Raw genomic sequence first — 8,320 nt, forward strand, 5'->3', positions numbered from 1 at the left:
CTTGCCCCCTCTGACGCCCTGTTCTTGCTCCCTCTGATGCCCTGTTCTTGCCCCCTCTGACGCCATGTTCTTGCCCCCTCTGACGTCCTGTTCTTGCCCCTCTGATGCCCTGTTCTTGCCCCCTCTGACGTCCTGTTCTTGCCTCCTCTGACACCCTGTTCTTGCTTCCTCTGATGCCCTGTTCTTGCTTCCTCTGACGTCCTGTTCTTGCCCCCTCTGACGCCCTGTTCTTGCCCCCTCTGACGCCCTGGTCTTGCCCCCTCTGATGCCCTGTTGTTGCCCCCTCTGACGTCCTGTTCTTGCCCCCCTGACGCCCTGTTGTTGCCCCCTCTGACGCCCTGTTCTTGTCCCTCTGACGCCCTGTTCTTGCCCCCCCTGACGCCCTGTTGTTGCCCCCTCTGACGCCCTGTTCTTGCCCCTCTGACGTCCTGTTCTTGCCCCCCCTGACGCCCTGTTCTTGCCCCCTCTGACGCCCTGTTCTTGCCCCTCTGACGCCCTGTTCTTGCCCCCTCTGACGTCCTGTTCTAGCCTCCTCTGACGTCCTGTTCTTGCCCCCCCTGACGCCCTGTTGTTGCCCCCTCTGACGCCCTGTTCTTGCCCCTCTGACGCCCTGTTCTTGCCTCCTCCGACGCCCTGTTGTTGCCCCCTCTGACGCCCTGTTCTTGCCTCCTCTGACGTCCTGTTCTTGCCCCCTCTGACATACTGTTCTTGCCCCCTCTGACGCCCTGTTCTTGCCCCTCTGACGCCCGGTTCTTGCCCCCTCTGACGCCCTGTTGTTTCCCCCTCTGACGCCCTGTTCATGCCCCCCCACGCCCTGTTCTTGCCCTCTCTGACGCCCTGTTCATGCCCCCAACGCCCTTTTCTTGCCCCCTCTGATGCCCTTTTCTTGCCCCCTCTGACGTCCTGTTCTTGCCTCCTCTGACGTCCTGTTCTTGCTTCCTCTGACGCCCTGTTCTTGCTTCCTCTGACGTCCTGTTCTTGCCCCCTCTGACACCCTGTTCTTGCCCCCTCTGACGCCCTGTTCTTGCCCCCTCTGACGCCCTGTTCTTGCCCCCTCTGATGCCCTGTTGTTGCCCCCTCTGACGTCCTGTTCTTGCCCCCCTGACGCCCTGTTGTTGCCCCCTCTGACGCCCTGTTCTTGCCCCTCTGACGCCCTGTTCTTGCCTCCTCTGACGTCCTGTTCTTGCCCCCCCTGACGCCCTGTTGTTCCCCCTCTGACGCCCTGTTCTTGCCCCTCTGACGCCCTGTTCTTGCCTCTTCTGATGCCCTGTTGTTGCCCCCTCTGACGCCCTGTTCTTGCCCCCTCTGACGCCCTGTTCTCGCCCTCTCTGACGCCCTTTTCTTGCCTCCTCTGACGTCCTGTTCTTGCCCCCTCTGACGCCCTGTTCATGCCCCCCCACGCCCTGTTCTTGCCCTCTCTGACGCCCTGTTCATGCCCCCGACGCCCTTTTCTTGCCCCCTCTGATGCCCTGTTCTTGCTTCCTCTGACGTCCTGTTCTTGCCCCCTCTGACGTCCTGTTCTTGCCCCCTCTGACGTCCTGTTCTTGCCCCTCTGATGCCCTGTTCTTGCCCCCTCTGATGTCCTGTTCTTGCCCCCTCTGACGCCCTGTTCTTGCTTCCTCTGACGTCCTGTTATTGCCCCCTCTGACGCCGTGTTCTTGCTTCCTCTGACGCCCTGTTCTTGCCTCCTCTGACGCCCTGTTCTTGCCCCCTCTGACGTCCTGTTCTTGCCCCTCTGATGCCCTTTTCTTGCCCCCTCTGACGCCCTGTTGTTGCCCCCACTGACGTCCTGTTCTAGCCTCCTCTAACGTCCTGTTCTTGCCCCCTCTGACGCCCTGTTCTTGCTCCCTCTGATGCCCTGTTCTTGCCCCCTCTGACGCCATGTTCTTGCCCCCTCTGACGTCCTGTTCTTGCCCCTCTGATGCCCTGTTCTTGCCCCCTCTGACGTCCTGTTCTTGCCTCCTCTGACACCCTGTTCTTGCTTCCTCTGATGCCCTGTTCTTGCTTCCTCTGACGTCCTGTTCTTGCCCCCTCTGACGCCCTGTTCTTGCCCCCTCTGACGCCCTGGTCTTGCCCCCTCTGATGCCCTGTTGTTGCCCCCTCTGACGTCCTGTTCTTGCCCCCCTGACGCCCTGTTGTTGCCCCCTCTGACGCCCTGTTCTTGTCCCTCTGACGCCCTGTTCTTGCCCCCCCTGACGCCCTGTTGTTGCCCCCTCTGACGCCCTGTTCTTGCCCCTCTGACGTCCTGTTCTTGCCCCCCCTGACGCCCTGTTCTTGCCCCCTCTGACGCCCTGTTCTTGCCCCTCTGACGCCCTGTTCTTGCCCCCTCTGACGTCCTGTTCTAGCCTCCTCTGACGTCCTGTTCTTGCCCCCCCTGACGCCCTGTTGTTGCCCCCTCTGACGCCCTGTTCTTGCCCCTCTGACGCCCTGTTCTTGCCTCCTCCGACGCCCTGTTGTTGCCCCCTCTGACGCCCTGTTCTTGCCTCCTCTGACGTCCTGTTCTTGCCCCCTCTGACATACTGTTCTTGCCCCCTCTGACGCCCTGTTCTTGCCCCTCTGACGCCCGGTTCTTGCCCCCTCTGACGCCCTGTTGTTTCCCCCTCTGACGCCCTGTTCATGCCCCCCCACGCCCTGTTCTTGCCCTCTCTGACGCCCTGTTCATGCCCCCAACGCCCTTTTCTTGCCCCCTCTGATGCCCTTTTCTTGCCCCCTCTGACGTCCTGTTCTTGCCTCCTCTGACGTCCTGTTCTTGCTTCCTCTGACGCCCTGTTCTTGCTTCCTCTGACGTCCTGTTCTTGCCCCCTCTGACACCCTGTTCTTGCCCCCTCTGACGCCCTGTTCTTGCCCCCTCTGACGCCCTGTTCTTGCCCCCTCTGATGCCCTGTTGTTGCCCCCTCTGACGTCCTGTTCTTGCCCCCCTGACGCCCTGTTGTTGCCCCCTCTGACGCCCTGTTCTTGCCCCTCTGACGCCCTGTTCTTGCCTCCTCTGACGTCCTGTTCTTGCCCCCCCTGACGCCCTGTTGTTCCCCCTCTGACGCCCTGTTCTTGCCCCTCTGACGCCCTGTTCTTGCCTCTTCTGATGCCCTGTTGTTGCCCCCTCTGACGCCCTGTTCTTGCCCCCTCTGACGCCCTGTTCTCGCCCTCTCTGACGCCCTTTTCTTGCCTCCTCTGACGTCCTGTTCTTGCCCCCTCTGATGCCCTGTTCTTGCTTCCTCTGATGCCCTGTTGTTGCCCCCTCTGACGCCCTGTTGTTGCCCCCTCTGACGTACTGTTCTAGCCCCCTCTGACACCCCTTTCTTGCCCTTTGATGCCCTGTTCTTGCCCCCTCTGACGCCCTGTTCTTGCTTCCTCTGATGCCCTGTTCTTGCCTCCTCTGACGCCCTTTTCTTGCCACCTCTGACGCCCTGTTCTTGCCCTCTCTGACGCCCTGTTCCTGCCCCCCTCCCCCTGTTGCCCTGTTCTTGCCCCTCTGATGCCCTATTCTTGTCCCCTCTGACGCCCTGTTCTTGCCCCCCTGACGCCCTGTTCTTGCCCCCTCTGACGCCCTGTTCTTGCCGCCTCTGACGCCCTGTTCTTGCCCCCCCGACGCACTGTTCTTGCCCCCTATGACGCCCCGTTCTTGCCCCCCCCTGACGCCCTGTTCTTGCCCCCTCTTACGCCCTGTTCTTGCCCTCTCTGACGTCCTGTTCTTGCCCCCTCTGACGCCCTGTTCTTGCCCCCCTGACGCCCTGTTCTTGCCCCTCTGACGCCCTGTTCTTGCCCCTCTGACACCCTGTTCTTGCCTCCCCTGACACCCTGTTCTTGCCCCTCTGACGCCCTGTTCTTGCCCCCTCTGACGCCCTGTTCTTGCCCCTCTGACGCCCTGTTCTTGCCCCCTCTGACGCCCTGTTGTTTCCCCATCTGACGCCCTGTTCATGCCCCCCACGCCCTGTTCTTGCCCTCTCTGACGCCCTGTTCATGCCCCCGACGCCCTTTTCTTGCCCCCTCTGATGCCCTGTTCTTGCTTCCTCTGACGTCCTGTTCTTGCCCCCTCTGACGCCCTGTTCTTGCTTTCTCTGACGTCCTGTTATTGCCCCCTCTGACGCCGTGTTCTTGCCCCCTCTGACGCCCTGTTCTTGCCTCCTCTGACGCCCTGTTCTTGCCCCCTCTGACGTCCTGTTCTTGCCCCTCTGATGCCCTGTTCTTGCCCCCTCTGACGCCCTGTTCTTGCCCCCTCTGACGCCCTGTTGTTGCCCCCACTGACGTCCTGTTCTAGCCTCCTCTAACGTCCTGTTCTTGCCCCCTCTGACGCCCTGTTCTTGCCCCCTCTGACACCCTGTTCTTGCCCCCTCTGACGTCCTGTTCTTGCCCCTCTGATGCTTTGTTCTTGCCCCCTCTGACACCCCTTTCTTGCCCCCTCTGACGTCCTGTTGTTGCCCCTCTGACGCCCTGTTCTTGCCCCCTCTGACGCCCTGTTCTTGCCCCATCTGACGTCCTGTTCTTGCCCCTCTGATGCCCTGTTCTTGCCCCCTCTGACGTCCTGTTCTTGCCTCCTCTGACGCCCTGTTCTTGCTTCCTCTGATGCCCTGTTCTTGCTTCCTCTGACGTCCTTTTCTTGCCCCCTCTGACGCCCTGTTCTTGCCCCCTCTGACGCCCTGTTCTTGCCCCCTCTGATGCCCTGTTGTTGCCCCCTCTGACGTCCTGTTCTTGCCCCCCCATACGCCCTGTTGTTGCCCTCCCTGACGCCCTGTTCTTGCCCCTCTGACGCCCTGTTCTTGCTTTCTCTGACGTCCTATTCTTGCCCCCCCTGACGCCCTGTTGTTGCCCCCTCTGACGCCCTGTTCTTGCCCCTCTGACGTCCTGTTCTTGCCCCCCCTGACGCCCTGTTGTTGCCCCCTCTGACGCCCTGTTCTTGCCCCTCTGACGCCCTGTTCTTGCCTCCTCTGACGTCCTGTTCTTGCCCCCCTGACGCCCTGTTGTTGCCCCCTCTGATGCCCTGTTCTTGCCCCTCTGATGCCCTGTTCTTGCCTCCTCTGATGCCCTGTTGTTGCCCCCTCTGACGCCATGTTCTTTCCCCCTCTGACGCCCTGTTCTCGCCCTCTCTGACGCCCTTTTCTTGCCTCCTCTGACGTCCTGTTCTTGCCCCCTCTGACGCCCTGTTCTTGCTTCCTCTGATGCCCTGTTCTTGCCTCCTCTGACGCCCTGTTGTTGCCCCTTCTGACGCCCTGTTGTTGCCCCCTCTGACGTCCTGTTCTAGCCCCCCCTGACACCACTTTCTTGCCCTCTGATGCCCAGTTCTTGCCCCCTCTGACGCCCTGTTCTTGCTTCCTCTGATGCCCTGTTCTTGCCTCCTCTGACGCCCTTTTCTTGCCCCCTCTGACGACCTGTTCTTGCCCTCTCTGATGCCCTGTTCTTGCCTCCCTCCCCCTGACGCCCTGTTCTTGCCCCTCTGACGCCCTTTTCTTGCCCTCTCTGACGCCCTGTTCTTGCCCCTCCGACGCCCTGTTCTTGACCCTCTGACACCCTGTTCTTGCCCCCCCTGACGCCCTGTTCTTGCCCCCTCTGACGCCCTGTTCTTGCCCCCTCTGACGCCCTGTTCTTGCCCCCCCTGACGCACTGTTCTTGCCCCCTCTGACGCCCTGTTCTTGCCCCCCCTGACGCCCTGTTCTTGCCCCCTCTGACGCCCTGTTCTTGCCCCCTCTGACGCCCTGTTCTTGCCCCCCCTGACGCACTGTTCTTGCCCCCTCTGACGCCCTGTTCTTGCCCCCCTGACGCCCTGTTCTTGCCCCCTCTTACGCCCTGTTCTTGCCCTCTCTGACGCCCTGTTCTTGCCCCCTCTGACGCCCTGTTCTTGCCCCCCCGACGCCCTGTTCTTGCCCTTCTGACGCCCTGTTCTTGCCCCTCTGACACCCTGTTCTTGCCCCCCCGGATGCCCTGTTCTTGCCCCTCTGACGCCCTGTTCTTTCCCCCTCTGACGCCCTGTTCTTGCCCCTCTGATGCCCTTTTCTTGCCCCCTCTGACGTCCTGTTCTTGCCCCCCCTGACGCCCTGTTGTTGGCCCCTCTGACGCCCTGTTCTTGCCCCTCTGACGCCCTGTTCTTGCCTCCTCTGACGTCCTGTTCTTGCCCCCCCCTGACGCCCTGTTCTTGCCCCTCCGACGCCCTGTTCTTGCCCCCTCTGACGCCCTGTTCTAGCCCCCTCTGACGCCCTGTTCTCGCCCTCTCTGACGCCCTTTTCTTGCCTCCTCCGACGCCCTGTTCTTGCCCCCTCTGACGCCCTGTTCTTGCCCCTCTGACACCCTGTTCTTGCCCCCTCTGACGTCCTGTTCTTGCCCCCTCTGACGCCCTGTTCTTGCTTCCTCTGATGCCCTGTTGTTGCCTCCTCTGACGCCCTGTTGTTGCCCCCTCTGACGTCCTGTTCTTGCCCCACTCTGACGCCCTGTTCTTGCCCCCTCTGATGCCCTGTTGTTGCCCCCTCTGACGCCCTGTTCTTGCCCCCTCTGACGCCCTGTTCTTGCTTCCTCTGATGCCCTGTTCTTGCTTCCTCTGACGCCCTGTTGTTGCCCCCTCTCACGCCCTGTTGTTGCCCCCTCTTACCTCCTGTTCTTGCCCCACTCTGACGCCCTGTTCTTGCCCCCTCTGATGCCCTGTTGTTGCCCCCTCTGACGCCCTGTTGTTGCCCCCTCTGACGCCCTGTTGTTGCCCCCTCTGATGCCCTGTTCTTGCTTCCTCTGACGCCCTGTTGTTGCCCCCTCTCACGCCCTGTTCTTGCCTCCTCTGACGCCCTGTTCTTGCCCCCTCTGACGTCCTGTTCTAGCCCCCTCTGACACCCCTTTTTTGCCCCCTGACGCCCTGTTCTTGCTTCCTCTGATGCCCTGTTCTTGCCCCCCTGACGCCCTGTTCTTGCCCCCTCTGACGTCCTGTTCTAGCCCCCTCTGACACCCCTTTTTTGCCCCCTGACGCCCTGTTCTTGCTTCCTCTGATGCCCTGTTCTTGCCCCCCTGACGCCCTGTTGTTGCCCCCACTGACGTCCTGTTCTTGCCCCCTCTGACGTCCTGTTCTTGCCCCTCTGATGCCCTGTTCTTGCTTCCTCTGATGCCCTGTTCTTGCCCCCTCTGAGGCCCTGTTGCCCCCCCCCCTCATCTCTGTCTCTGGTTTGTTTATTTTGAGGCCTGGGGGGGCGATGTGGGCAGCAGAGCACATTACAATGCGGGGGGGGGGGGAATATAAAATAACGGAACATGCAAGGGCGGTGTCAGGCGGGGGGGGGGGGGGGAGGTGCGAAGGAAGAAGCATTCCCCCTCCCCCCTCCCGGTACTCCTCATCCGTCCTCCCCCCTCCCGCTCCTCACCGGGGCCTCTCCTCCTCTCGGCGCTGCTCCTGGGCCCGCCCCGGATCTGAAGTCAGCGACCCCCCCACCCCCAGAGATGGCGCCAGACACCACTCCCCCTCCACCAGATGGCCCCCCCTTCGGCATCCGACTCCGCCCCCCGAGATAGAGCTGCCGCCCCCCTCCCTCCCTGGGGGGGGGGGGGGGGGGGGGGGGGGGCACAAGGCCCTCCCAGGCATTCTCATCAGAGTCCAGCCCCCTCAATAGCAGAGTCCAGAGTCCAGCCCCCCAGTCACAGCAGAGTCCAGCCCCCCCCCCGGTCACAGCAGAGTCCAGCCCCCCCCCCCCCCCCCGGTCGCAGCAGAGTCCCCCCCACCCCAGTCACAGCAGAGTCCAGCCCCCCCCCCCCCCCCCCTGGTCGCAGCAGAGCCCCCCCCCCCCCCAGTCACAGCAGACCCTGTAAATATGTAATATACAATTGTCCAAACCTAGTCGCTGTTAAAGTGTAATCTTGAGTGAACTTGATATTCGTATATATATATATATAACTCTAACCACTAGTATCCGAAGTAGACCTTTGTACTTGCTGCCATTCCTATGTGATTTTAGAGTTTATAACTTGTACATTTGCAATTTCTTTCTGTTTGTATCTTTTATGTAACTCATGTAATCCAAAGTCCTTATGTAACGCAACTGGTTCTTATGTAAAGCGCTCTGACACCTTCGGGTGAAGTTCCCGCTATATAAAATCGCATTAAATAAAAACAAAATAAAATAAACAGCAGAGTTCAGCCCCCCAAGTCACAGCAGCCCCCCCCCAGACACAGCAGAGTCCAACCCCCCAAGTCACAGCAGAACCCCCCCGTCAGCCCCCCTAGTCACAGCAGAGCCCCCCCAGTCACAACAGAGCCCCCCTAGTCACAGCAGAGCCCCCCCAGTCACAACAGAGCCCCCCCAGTCACGGCAGAGCCCCCCCCAGTCACAACAGAGCCCCCCCAGTCATGGCAGTGCCC

The 8,320-nt window shown here is 61.4% G+C and overlaps 1 protein-coding gene across 1 annotated transcript in view; it reads right to left on the reverse strand.

Moving 5' to 3' along the window:
* ST6GALNAC4 (ST6 N-acetylgalactosaminide alpha-2,6-sialyltransferase 4) overlaps positions 1–7,410 on the reverse strand; it is a 215,599-nt gene extending 208,189 nt beyond the window's left edge. The window contains exon 1 of the mRNA XM_086924946.1: positions 7,329–7,410. The gene's annotated coding sequence lies outside the window, so the exon portion shown is untranslated. The remainder of the gene's footprint in view (positions 1–7,328) is intronic.
* Positions 7,411–8,320: the final 910 nt, after the last annotated feature.

Source organism: Lissotriton vulgaris, chromosome 5 (assembly GCF_964263255.1).
Source record: "Lissotriton vulgaris chromosome 5, aLisVul1.2, whole genome shotgun sequence".
In the NCBI taxonomy this organism is placed as follows: Eukaryota; Metazoa; Chordata; class Amphibia; order Caudata; family Salamandridae; genus Lissotriton; species Lissotriton vulgaris.